Source organism: Centropristis striata, chromosome 9 (genome assembly GCF_030273125.1).
Source record: "Centropristis striata isolate RG_2023a ecotype Rhode Island chromosome 9, C.striata_1.0, whole genome shotgun sequence".
Taxonomy (NCBI): Eukaryota; Metazoa; Chordata; class Actinopteri; order Perciformes; family Serranidae; genus Centropristis; species Centropristis striata.
In genome coordinates, this window is record NC_081525.1 from 37,729,704 (window position 1) to 37,744,189 (window position 14,486).

The 14,486-nt window shown below is 36.2% G+C and overlaps 1 long non-coding RNA gene across 1 annotated transcript; it reads left to right on the top strand.

Annotated features, from left to right (window-relative positions):
* Positions 1-444: 444 nt before the first annotated feature.
* On the top strand, positions 445-7,349 carry LOC131978401 (uncharacterized). Its single transcript, XR_009394956.1, has 3 exons — positions 445-515; positions 2,573-2,633; positions 7,321-7,349. It is a non-coding gene; the product is annotated as an uncharacterized LOC131978401 (long non-coding RNA).
* The last annotated feature ends 7,137 nt before the right edge of the window (positions 7,350-14,486 follow it).

Sequence of the window (14,486 nt, forward strand, 5' to 3'; positions counted from 1 at the left end):
TTTTTTGCAGTGTGTCACCAAGAAACTTGATATTCCATATTTCTTTGTCTCTACAGTTTCTCATTTGATTGATGTTACTAGAGATAATACCGATTATTGGAGCCTTATCTGTTTGGTTCATGAGGTTTTCACCCATGTGAGCATATGTTGTTCAAAATAGTGAAGCACAGTGCAATTTGAAAGAAGGGTGCAAACAGTAAACTGTAAGTAAATTTTTTTTTCTTCTCCAAATGTAGATTAATTCAGTCTCAAGTTCTCACATGCTCAGCTCTGAGAAAGAAGAGTAATAGAGAGTGAAGTCGGGTAGGTGTGACTCATCCTGTTCTGAGAATCACCAGAGCTGAAATTATAAGCTGGTGTGCATATCAATGAGAATTGAGCTACCATGACAACTCCCAATGATCTCAATATTTCTAACAACATGTATACCTTTTTACTCGTTTAGTTTTCACACTAAATCGGCGTGGAGCACATCACCATTTTACACAAGCTCTCGATATGTGGCAGTATGAAATGTGAGTATTCTTACAGCAGTGTTTTCAGTGAAACATTCCTTTAAAGCTCTGTGTGTCTCCCAGAGTGAGGTGATAGCAGAGAGCAGCCACAGAGCAGAATAGGGGTTAATTAACTAAACCTCACAGTGTCACTGCACTTCTCCTCTCCTCTCCTCTCCTTTCCTCTCTTTTCTCTCCTCTTCTCTCGTGCCCAGGGCCACTTTTATAGTTGATGTTGTTTCCAATGACACCAGAACGACCATCATTAAAAGCCAGCCAGTATATAGCCCTTAGCGCAGTAATCCCATCAAAAGGAAACAGGGTAACAACCTCTGTCTAATCCCTCATTAGCCTAGCTCCTCCCCTCACATCCTAACCCCCCCCCCCTCCTCCACCAAAGCACCAGTAATTAGCTTAGCACTAACGAGTCGCCAGAGGTAGCAATAGTTCATCTCCGCTGCTTCAACTCATGTTAAAGTTCAAAAACGCTGCTGGAACAATGGCATACATCTATGTCTGTTACTCAGTATCACATACTCCCCAACCGTTCCCATTGATGACAACTGTAACAGATTATCGTTTTAATTTCAGAAATCATTTTAGCAATCAAAAGTACTGTGTTATGAATCCATCTTAAGGTCAGGCTTAATTGTTTCAAACTAGAAATCTCTCACAGGATCCTGTAGAAATGATAATTTAAAATGAAACACAGATTACATTTGTTTGAAGAATTTCGAATTGTAAGATATGATGCTATAGCCGATTTAGGGGCAATATTGGAAATTGCAGCTGTTTGAAATGTATGGTTTAACAATTGATTTAGAAAAAGTGTGTTTTTACAACTGTGATCACGGTGTACAGTACACAAAATTACTTCTTGCAATTAATGTTGGTCTGCTGAACACTGAAAAAAAAAGAAATCACAGTAAGTGGTTATTTTTTATTTGCTTCAAACCTTTTGTATTCCTATAACTGCAAATTATTTGGTTCTTAAGATTAAACAAACTTAGATTTAGAAGTAATTTATCTTGTTTTAAGAGTTACTTTCTTATTTTAAGTGTTCAACATGCTTGTTTCTAGATTTAATAATCTTAATTTAAGAAATCTTGTCAAGTGAAATTATCTGTCCGTGCAGCAAGATCATTTCCCTCAGATTAAGTCAAGTCAAGTCAAAGTTTATTTATAGAGCACATTTAAAAACAACTTCAGTTGACCAAAGTACTGTACAGTTATTAAAATAGAATAAAATCATACACAAATAGGTATAAATAAAAACAATGAAATACAATAAAATACTAAAAACAGTAAAACCATAAAATAGTAATAAAAACTAAATTCAAAACAGAGTTAGAGATAAAAAAAGACAAATAAAAGGGTAAAAAAGTAAAAAGAAAGCCAAGAATTCTTGCCTAGCTGAGACTGAACGCCAAGGAGAATAAATAGGTTTTTAATAATGTTTTAAAGTGCTCAACAGAATGTGCAGCTCTGACCTGGAGAGGTAGTTTAAGTGTTTTTATCTTGTTTTTAGACACACCTTTTTTGCAGTGTACATGCATTTGAGCATGAAATATGTTAAATTACTGCATTGTAAACACATTTAAAATTGCAGTTTCATCATATCTGGTTAAGTGCATGGTCCTATATGTGGCCCTGTGGTAGTGTCCATGAAAAACTGTGGCCCCCTGCAGCATTTAAGTTGCCCATCCCTGATTTAAAGCAATACCAGAGACCCAAATTGCATTATATTACATTATATTTCTATTCATACCTAAACTTGTGACCCGCCAACTGAATTCTGTATTTTCTTACTTTATTGCAAGGCTTCTTACTTTCACAAACATAATCAGTCATTTCGTTTTCTTTACAATATTGTACCTTGCATTTTCCCCCCCTTTTTTTTCAAGGTATATATTCACAAAGTAAATAACAAAACATAGGGTAAACAGACAAACATATATACAAGGCAAACTGGTATTCCCCAAATGAGGATCTCAAAGAAAAGGAATAAAGAACAAACTAACAACACAAAAAAAAAAATCTGTATTTTCTTAAAGACATTTCCATCTCTCAATTTTCAGATTCTTCACTCACTGTAGAGGCATGTGAGAAGTTTTCTTCAAGAATTCAAGGTAACACGGGGTGAGTAATTCATATGCAAATGCTCATTTGGCAGGTGAAGTGTTCCTTAACATACTGACGTTTACATTGAGCTCAAAGACGACCCTCTGTAGCTGCTAGAATGTCTGTAAACTCTCAGTTTTGTTTGAATAGAAAAACCACAAATCATCCGAGTATAACTCTAATCCAAAGTAAAGAACAGTGTTGCGTCTTTGCAGATTGGTAGGAGAGTTTGTTTTTATTTTTTGGTTTTGAAATGTATAAGTCGAACTGCTGGAGTCACTGTGTCGGGAATGAGAGCAAGAAAGCAGCAGCAGTGATTGATTATAACTAGAAGCAACATGTGGCTTCATCAACACAGATATCATCAGTGCGGCAAACAGTAAAGTCTGATGTGTTGATACAGAAGCCTTGTGCTCACACACACCATGAGAACATGCTGTTCAGTGTGTCCCCAGCCAAACACACACACACACACACACACACACACAAAACACAAAGAGAGTCACACACAGTGGCGCTGTAGAGAACAGGTTGGACTTGTAGCACGTCCTGACTGAAGCACATTCATGGTAACATCAGTGCACATCTATGAGAATGACTAAAATGTTGTTCACGAAAAAATGACAGGCCTATATTTAAGTGTTAGTCACATAGTGTCTGTCTGTGTCAATATACACTGAATGAATAGGAGACGGGCAGGTTGAGTGACACTTTCATCAGAATTAACAACAAGAAATACAACTTGTCAACATAAGAGTTCATGTAAAGTGGAAATCGTGATGTGGAGACAACACGTTTAATGCCAAGCAATGACATGGATTCATGACACGGAAAATTAATAATACTCTCAGCAGGCACGTGTATAATTATAATGTTCAATACAGTATTTACTGAGCCATCTGATTGGGAAAAAAATCTGAATAAGTAACCGCCTATTCTATTTATTATGTAATCAATAACTATATTACAGCTCTAAATCTTTTTTTTTTTGCATGAATTCATTTCTTTCAAAAATGTATTGAAAGTAAATGAGCTGATGGAAACTGAATGATGGAAACTCAGAAAACTAGCTTTTATAATTTTATTAAACCTAATAACTTAAATAATTTAGCTAATACAATATTATTTTAAAGATTAGAACAGACTTTGTATAGTAAACTAATAGTAAAATGTATACGAAATTCAGTGATATAAGTAGCCTGACATCACCAGACCAAATCGTAAATTTGAGCTTTTCTGCAACCTCTCAGTTCATTTTTAATTTCCAATGGGTGTTATCAACTGCTGTAGATCAAAATGAGACAAATGCATCTCAGACAAATGTGAGCAGAATATAGCATGCAGAGATTAGCTGTGATGGTGTAGCATCACTATGCCTTTTGCATGAAGAAACTGAAATAGTGCTTCAGCAGAAACCACCGCACGCATCAGCCAGAGCAAATAAAACATGAGCTCGCAGATTTGTCTGGCATTTACTAAATGTAATTTTTTACAGCCACATTTTGAACACTAAATCACTGGTACACTGTAAAAAAAAAAGATAAACAATAGCTACTCAATAAAATTGAGGCAACATATTGCACACAATATTATTAATTAAATCTAACTACGTCAATTAATAAGGGACTAATTCTATTGAGTTGGATTCATTAAAAAATTCTCTTGATTTAAGAAGAAGAAGAAGAAGATTATATTTAATGTGATCAAAATAAGTAGATTCTATCTCAAACATTTATATTAAAGTTACTTAAACAACTGCCTAAAAAAATCAAGGACACATTCATATTGAATACATTTGATCAAATATATGAAGTAAAATGAAATGACTACAGAATAATTTATTACAGTGTAAGCCCAAAAATATCTAATGTAACATTTCGGTATTTGACCTGCAAATAACCTGGGTTGAACCAGGGAGGCCTTCAAATTGTAATAGTCATTAGTAATACAAAACTTGCATAATACTTTTAATGTTCATATTGGATATCTAAACTGGGCTTGTTTGAAACCTGTCTGATCACTTGTATTTGTGATGACTCACAGGGTGAACTAGGTCCCTTGTGAACCGTTTCCTTACACAACCTTATTCATAATGACGGTTAAATGCGTCCACATCTGAACAGAAAGATTAACTGACATGACGAAGCTTCCAACAGTGGTGGGATGTAACTAAGTACATTTACTCAAGTACTGTACTTAAGTACAATTTTGAGGCACTTGTACTTTACTTGAGTATTTCGATTTTATGTAACTTTATACTTCTACTCCACTAGAGAGGCAAAGCTTGTACTTTTTACTCCACTACATTTAGCTGACAGCTTTAGTTACTTTTCAGGTTGAGATTTAACGCAAAAAATGTGATTAATTTAGAGTGATTGGACTCATAACAGTATATTAAGTAGTTTAAATGAGCCCTGGCTTAAGAAAATTAAAAGGCTGTTTACATAAAAGCATCAATAATAATAATGTAATAATATATTTGGAATATATAAAACAGTCTAAGTGGGTCTATTTTGCATAACAAGTACTTTTACTTTTGATACTTCAAGTGCATTTTGGTGCTGATACTTTTGTACTTTTACTTCAGTAAGTTTTGAATGCAGGACTTTTACTTGTAGTGGAGTAATTTCACAGTTTGCTATTAGTACTTTTACTTAAGTAAGGGATCTGAATACTTATTCCACCACTGGCTTCCAAATACTAGATTTGCCTATGCAGATTAGATTGAAAACATTTTTCAATATAATCTGAACATGTAGCAACCACAGTCCTCTTATCTGATGTTTTTTTTTTCAGTTTTGCAGCATTCAGTGTCCCCACAGATAAAATCACATGTGAGCAGGGAAGCAAAATCTCATCAGAATTGGTCACTGGAGACACATTTGAGATGCACTCTGCAGGCCATCTGAAATGGATCTGGACACAATCTAGATACATCTGGATACAAGCTATTAGGCCTGAACAGAGCCTTTGTTCGTGCATGGTGGTTATCACTGGTAATGCTAAAGGAAATCGTTCTTCTGTTGTTGTTGCCGGAAACAAACATGACTTCTGTTAAATTGCCACCTCCCTGATTCTGCATGAGGAGAGCACATCAAAAAAAAACTTGACTGATGACTGACTCATATAAAGTGCTGGAAGAGCAATCAAAAGGAAGATGATACATTATTATTACACAGTCGGCAGACAGTCAATACTTATTTACTGCAGTAAATAAGGGGGATCACATACAGTAAAGTGTCTCTGACTAGATTCCTTTTTCTGCTTTACCTTTACACCAAAAGATTCAAATCTGATTTCTGAGATGAATATTTTTTTACAGTGATGATTATGCAACATGGTCTCACAGGAATCCGTGAAATAGCCACGGATTTGCTTAACTCAAAATCCGTGGAATAGCCACAGAATTACTCAAATTTCCGTGAAACTGACACGGATTCCGCTACAATGCAAGTTAATGACAGTCATATCCCGTGGCTATTCCAACATACAAAGTGATTATGTACATTCACTGAGTGAATATTTAGAAAATAAAACATATATTTCTTGCTAGAAATGTGATCAAAATCCAGTCAAAATATAGATTTTTTCACTAAAAATTAGAGAACTGTCCGCCATGTTTTTTGTTCTGACCGCCGGAACCTTGAAAGTCACGTGACTTGGAACAAACCAATAGGAACAAATATCCATGGAATAGCCACGGGATATGACTGTCATTAACTTGCATTGTAGCGAAATCCGTGTCAGTTTCACGGAAATTTGAGTGATTCCGTGGCTATTCCACGGATTTTGAGTTAAGAGAATCCGTGGCTATTTCAAGGATTCCTGTGAGACCAGGTTCTGATTATGTCATGATTACATTAGGACAGTTTAATTGGAAGCTGTCTTGTTTCCGTTTGTAGTCTGAATAGTTTAAATGAGTTGCGTTTGTGCAGGCTTTGGTTGCAAGTGACAGCTCATGGGGGGAGCAAAAGAGGTGGATGGTATTAGCCAAAAATCAATCTCGGAACAGTTACTGTCTGATGTCAATTTTACTATTCTTTTATTAAAGCTAAGCTAAAAAAAACTCTAGTTGCTAATTTGACTGTAAACAAAGACAGACACACAGACCCAAACCTAATATTTAACACTTGAACAAACATCAGCGTGATAAGAAATATCTAAAATTACAGAAAATGTTCATGGGCAGCTGTCAGGCTGTCCATCTTTTCATACAGGCAATGGTTCAAATTTCTATCATTGCAACAATGTTTGCTTCTTAACATAGTAGAATTACAAATAACTTTTCAAATTCCCTCCACCACAAAAGCATTTACTTTTTGAAAGGAGAAAGGTGGTGAAAATGTCACAAAACTAGAACATTAGCACATTTTCATCTTCATCTTTCACTTTGTAAATCATTTTACATTTCAATGCATTTCAAGGCAGTAACACATCTCATGTTTTACTAATTTATGGTGACTTAAGGTTTTTATTTTAATTCCTAGAATTTTGCGGTTTTGGTTTTGTGCTCTGAACATGAATGAACCTTGAATGATTTACCCTCACCTTGGCAGTGTGAGTTAAGCCAACCTTTTACCCAGTAGCTGTTCACACTATGATTTACTACTTTGCTAACATACAGTCAGAGGATCACATCGCTATATAGCGATAAATCTCTCTTTTCCTGTCTTCCTCTCTCTGTCTGTCTCTTTCACTCCGTCAGGCTGAACCCAGCTGATCTGTTCAATCACCCAGGAGCGCTGAGGCAGGACCCTGTAAAAGGTGATTCACTCCATTTCAGCCCTCCATACACCATTTGTCCCGCTCCTCTCATCCCGTCTTCTCTCTGTTTATGTAGTTCTCCTCGGTCAGCCATTGTTGACCTGACTCTGCGGCGTGACATTAAAAGACCTTGAAAACTATTTTTTTCAATTCTGCATAAATAACGTCGTTTATATTCTTTGGCTTTCTGCAAAATGCACAGACACTCCCATATTTATTTTCTAAAGTAAACACTTCTGTTACGCAACAAACTAGTTTATTCTGGATTTGGTTTCTGAGGGACTTTTCTGGAACTTTTGTGACATCTTGAATTTTTTGTGACATCTTGACGCTAATGGCTACTCTTGCAGATTTTTGTCAACTCAACTGTAAGTTGTACTAACTTACAATTTTATATTGTAATAACTTTTAATCCTTACTTCTGCAAACTTCTGCAATGTGCTGAATTGGCACGATTGTAACGCCGCTATGAAATGTCAGCTAATGTTGCGACCACAATTTTGAGTTAGCATTAATACGCTAATGGCTACTCTTGTAGCTGTAACAAGCAGCGCCGCTAGCTTTCGCTAATGACAGAATTTCACCGCTTTCCAGCATTTCACAACAAAGAAAGAAGAGTTAGCAGAACTATTGTCCCTTGTTGTGAACCCCAACTTAAAGATATAAGTAACAACAACTCACAAACTTGTTTTTGAGCAGACAACTGGCTTCCTTTGTTGTGCTAACTTACATTATTGCCCTAAATGTGAATAATTTATATTTCCAAGTTATACATTTTCTATTCTGCATAAATAACGTAGTTTATATTCTTTGACTTTCTGTAAAATTGCACAGACACTCCCATATTTATTTTCTAAAGTAAACACTTCTGTTACTCAACGAACTAGTTTATTCTGGTTTTTGGTTTCTGAGGGACTTTTCTGGAACTTTTGTGACATCTTGAATTTTTTGTGACATCTTGACGCTAATGGCTACTCTTGCAGCTGTAACAAGCAGCGCCGCTAGCGTCAGTTAGCCGCTAGCGTCAGTTAGCCGCTAGCTTTCGCTAATGACAGAATTTCACCGCTTTCCAGCATTTCACAACAAAGAAAGAAGAGTTAGCAGAACTATTGTCCCTTGTTGTGAACCCCAACTTAAAGGTATAAGTAACAACAACTCACCAACTTGTTTTTGAGCAGACAACTGGCTTCCTTTGTTGTGCTAACTTACATTATTGCTCTAAATGTCAATAATTTATATTTCCAAGTTATACATTTTCAATTCTGCATAAATAATGTAGTTTATATTCTTTGGCTTTCTGCAAAATGCACAGACACTCCCATATTTATTTTCTAAAGTAAACACTTCTGTTACGCAACAAACTTGTTTATTCTGGTTTTGGTTTCTGAGGGACTTTTCTGGAACTTTTGTGACATCTTGACGCCATTGGCTACTCTTGCAACTGTAACAAGCAGCGCCGCTAGCGTCAGTTAGCCGCTAGCGTCAGTTAGCCGCTAGCTTTCGCTAATGACAGAATTTCACCGCTTTCCAGCATTTCACAACAAAGAAAGAAGAGTTAGCAGAACTATTGTCCCTTGTTGTGAACCCCAACTTAAAGGTATAAGTAACAACAACTCACCAACTTGTTTTTGAGCAGACAACTGGCTTCCTTTGTTGTGCTAACTTACATTATTGCCCTAAATGTCAATAATTTATATTTCCAAGTTATACATTTTCTATTCTTCATAAATAACGTAGTTTATATTCTTTGGCTTTCTGTAAAATGCACAGACACTCCCATATTTATTTTCTAAAGTAAACACTTCTGTTACGCAACTGTCACTTGAACTAGTTTATTCTGGTTTTGGTCAGTTAGCCGATAGCGTCAGTTAGCCGCTAGCTTTCGCTAATGACAGAATTTCACCGCTTTCCAGCATTTCACAACAAAGAAATAAGAGTTATCAGAACTATTGTCCCTTGTTGTGAACCCCAACTTAAAGATATAAGTAACAACAACTCACCAACTTGTTTTTGAGCAGACAACTGGCTTCCTTTGTTGTGCTAACTTACATTATTGCCCTAAATGTCAATAATTTATATTTCCAAGTTATATTTTTTCTATTCTGCAGAAATAATGTAGTTTATATTCTTTGGCTTTCTGCAAAATGCACAGACACTCCCATATTTATTTTCTAAAGTAAACACTTCTGCTACGCAACGAACTAGTTTATTCTGGTTTTGGTTTCTGAGGGACTTTTCTGGAACTTTTGTGACATCTTGAATTTTTTGACAGTTTGAAAAAGCTGTAGAGTGCTAACAGGCACATTGTGTCTGCTACCAGTGTCTTGTTTGCAACCAACGGCTGACATCATGTTACTGATGCAGATCCAGATCCCAAACTTTTGTATATGTCATTATTACACATGAAGAGTTTGACAGCCACATGTATAAAGTGGCTGGTAGGTGAGCCAGGCTTGGTAGAGAAAGAAAACCTGATAAGTAGAATGAAGAGCTCCATGTTATCTCGTCTCTCAGGTTACCAAATTGAGATCATAATTTGGACACAAAGGCATTGACAAAACACTGTCTTTGTCCCAAAATATGGTAAACAATTACCCTATGTTCCCTATTGTTTCAGCCACTGACCCGTGAAGGCTGAGAAGTCACTGATGTCTGATTATATTGTGTTGTGGCCCCTCATCTCCATTCAGTGTGGCCAGGAAATGTAGGGGAACCGGGCAATTATTTCTGATTTATCTACTTGGACAAATCCTGGCATAGTGAGCAGGGCTCCAGAGTCTAGTTGAGGTTTGTGTCCTCATTATCGATACTCTCCATACTGTTGGATTACTTCAAGCTTTGCCAAGACGTCCAGTTTGTTCTTGGGGTCTATGGTGCATGACTGATTTTAAGAAGCATGATTTTCAGTCATTTAAATGAGTTCATGGGTGAGTAAGTCCTTAAAGAAGGAGGACAAACTGGCCTGATTTTGTCTCAGAATTAAACATAATTGTCGGATATGATGCTGAAATTAATCTGTGTATATGTTATTGGGAAAGAAGAGGGAGAGAGGGTAAAAGCAGTGTTATCCAGAGGTCTTTATAGGGGTCAAAACATGTTCACAGGCTCTAATGTTCAAAAACACAGTATTTTTCTCGTATTGTCCATTTCAATTTATCTGTATAATTGTCTGACCAGAGACACACCGTTTTAGCCACTGTCTCTTTAAGCCCCACTCCAGAAAAAGCATGACTCTAACAAACACCACTTCTTTTTGGATTGAGCGTTTTGATTCTTTCACACTATTTTTATAGCATTGAGACCTGCTTTATCATTAAAAAAATAAATACATGGATGTGTCTGTTTTTAAAATATGGGATCTTTCAATGTATGGAAAAACATATTTATAATTTTTCTGATTGACTTCTTAAAAATACACGTAAAGTAAGAAAAAGTGTAAAAAACTGTGTAAGAAAATAATGTTTTTGGGTCACAGGTTGTGTTTTTAGCTGACTGCTTGTTCTTGTTGCATATTGGCCAGCTACTATTGAACTTTCAGGTATAATCTAAATAAGATAAGCTAACATTACATAACAAACATACATACAATTATAAATACAAACATGCAAAAACCCCATTTAAACATATTTCCATCCTCCAACTTTAACAGGGACAGAGCAGGAGAGCTGTTGAGTACTGACTTGTCAAATGTGACGCCCCACCAAAGTTTTTCGGTTGCAAAACTTGATCAGATGACATGTGACATCTTACACAATGCTTAACCACCAGTTAAATATGAGGACATGAGTCAGAAATCCAGTTTCTTGTGAAGCATCCTCCTTGTGTCTGCTAATGTGCTCTGAAACTGTTCCAGCTGTGGCAGTTGATGTTTTCTTCATGCCTGTAGTACTTTCACATGCACTGCTAAAAAAGAAAAGTTGGGTGAACTCCAAATTTCAAGGCAACAAACTTCGATTAAATTTCAAGTTGGACAATTAAACTAAATATTTTAAGTTTTGTTTTTGAGTTTGCTCAACTCTGAATTCACATTTTTGTCAACTCAACTGTAAGTTGTACTAACTTTTAATCCTTACTTCTGCAAACTTCTGCAATGTGCTGAATTGGCACGATTGTAACGCCGCTATGAAATGTCAGCTAATGTTGCGACCACAATTTTGAGTTAGCATTGATACGCTAATGGCTACTCTTGCAGCTGTAACAAGTAGCGCCGCTAGCGTCAGTTAGCTTGTTTTTGAGCATACAACTAGCTTCTTTTGTTGTGCTAACTTACATTATTGCCCTAAATGTCAATAATTTATATTTCCAAGTTTTACCAACTTAAATCACAGTTTTAGGCCAAAAAATACAAGTTGGCTTTTTTGCAGTGTGTACAATAAATACATACCTAATAACTAATACTATTTTGGAAGCTAATATATAGGAGATTAATTATTTATAAAATGAACATGCATGAATTAAAACACTTGGGTGAATGACAGAGTTTAATTTAAAGACTTTACAAACTGTTCTTCCAAGAACTTATTCATTCCAGTTTGTGTGCTGTAACCATATCTAGGGCACTACCGCACACACTTTTTATTTATTTCCTTGAGTAGCTCTTGAGTTACACAGCAGTAGTATGCCTCAACCACACAATGAAAAATCAAGCAATTTTAAAATGTTTATTGACACTTTTATGTATTCTTAATTTTGTTATTTTTCTCACGTTTGCTTATACTTAATGATCAAACTCCAGTTAGAACTGGTGTTAGAACATAATGTACTTGCATGTAACTGAAAGAAATGGCACAAATACTAGTGTATCATGAGTTATAATTCTTGATTTCAAGGCATCATGCCAATATAGAAACACCAAATAAATGATACATATATTAACATGCCATAAAATGTTTTTTCTTGTAATTTGCTTTTAATTCACCTATTTATCCACCTTCCCATTTCATTTTTCCTTTTTATTTATTTTTGTTAATGTTTGAATTCATATATTGCTTTTACTGTTTATTGATATTCAATTTTCTATTAACAGTTTCATTTATTTATGTCTATAAAATTCAGATTTTGCATTTTCTCTCTTTTCATATACCCAAAGGCTCACTAAAGAAATGGCAACCTCCAGTCAGGGATATCAATACGAGATAATTAAAGCACTTAGCTGATCTAGCTGAAAATAATACTGCCATAACTAACACTGTTAGCTAGGACTATTTCCTTAATTGTGTGGACACTCTGACTGACAGTGTATTCAATTAGTGGCATACACGAACATTTACATTTAATGGCATATTAATTTATTAATTGAGTCATTCATCTATTGTATTTTGGCAGCATCCAAAACAATACTCTCCTTTTCCCCATGCTTCACTTTCAATCTATTAAACACTAGCAGGTCATCTTCCTCCTTCTCCACCTTGCTACTCGGCTGCTCCGCCCCTCCCCCACCACAACAGTAAATTGACACTGCTCGACACATAGAGCATGTGTCATATTCTAGCACATGGAGTGGCCCATTCAATTAATTCCCAGGCAGGCGGCTACTCATCCAGCCAGCCAGTGAGGCGAGCAGCCAGGGAGGAAGCATTCTCCAGGAATTGACCACATTGTCTCGGCCAATCATACGCATATGTATCCTGTAGCTACGACTGCGCCTCCCGCATAGCCGACACTGTGGCTTGGATACGCCTCTTTGTTCCGGCTAAATCGTCATTAATCATGCCAAACTGACACACACAAACACAAACACTGATCCAAATCCCTCAAACGTCACACCTCAAGCGATTCAGTTACGATAGAACAATGACATAATTACTATGGGACAAGAAACAAACCAGGCCACTGTAGAGTATAAAGTGTGTGACACCTACCAGCCCACCACTGAATGAGCCCCTGGTGTGATGTTCAAGTCTTTTAACGCTTTTAAACTATAAAATAAAAGTCAACGTCATCCACATATATATTGATTTAAGACCAGTTTGTTAAGCCTTTAAGTACTCAGTTTTGGCAGAATCGTTCAGTTTATGATACAAGCGTGAAAATTTGCATGAACACTCTCCATGGGTCACTTAACAAGAAAATTGTCCGAGACATTTGAAATTTTAAGATGGCGGCCATTTTTCAAGATGGCCGACACCTAAGTGGAGCAGTTAAGTGATATAATGGTTTATTTGGTGATACAAGCATACAAATTGGCATGAGCAGTCTCTGTTGGTCACTTGACAATAACCCACCCACAGTTACTTGAAATTCCAAGATGGCGGCCATTTTTCAAGATGGCCGACACCTAAGTGAAGCAGTCAAGTGATATAATGGTTTATTTGGTGATACAAGCTTACAAATTGGCATGAGCAGTCTCTGTTGGTCACTTGACAATAACCCACCCACAGTTTCTTGAAATTCCAAGATGGCGGCCATTTTTCAAGATGGCCGACACCTTAGTGGAGCAATTAAATTATATAATGGTTTAAAAACGATTATATTACTTAGCCGCTCCACTATTAGTCACAGTTACAAAGTAAAATGGGGAGTGGGAGTCACATTATACTTTTTTATTCTCTATCAGATCCTCTATGTGCCCTGACAAACCAACACAAAGAATTCATCTCTTGCACTTTGTATGACCACACATCTCCTGTAAAAGTTGCACTTGAACACACCGCGAAGGCTATAGCAATAACCTGCTGAGCGACAAGATACACTTATATTCTGTTCCCGTGTGACTCTGAATAATAAGTCAACAGTAAAAAAAAAAAAAGTGGAAGAAAACTTGGAAAAGGCCTTTGAGATCGAGTGTTGTCAGTAATGCAATGAATGCTATCACTTAGGTAAGATAACATTCCTAAAATAACAAACAAAGGAAAAGAAGGTTTTGTTTCAAATTTGCTCAATCAACACTTCAAAAATCATCTTTTCGAAGTATCTTAGAAAACGATATGATCCTATGTGACAGGTAAATCAAGTTTTCAGTATTGTCGTCATTCACTCAAATGGTCCAACAACTGCCCCATAAAAGTGCCTTTAAAGAGGGTTCTTTCTAATGGCACTTTATTCATTACCTCAGTAAACATTTGTAAACATTATGTTTTTTGTTAAGGTCCCATTTAGGGTAAAATG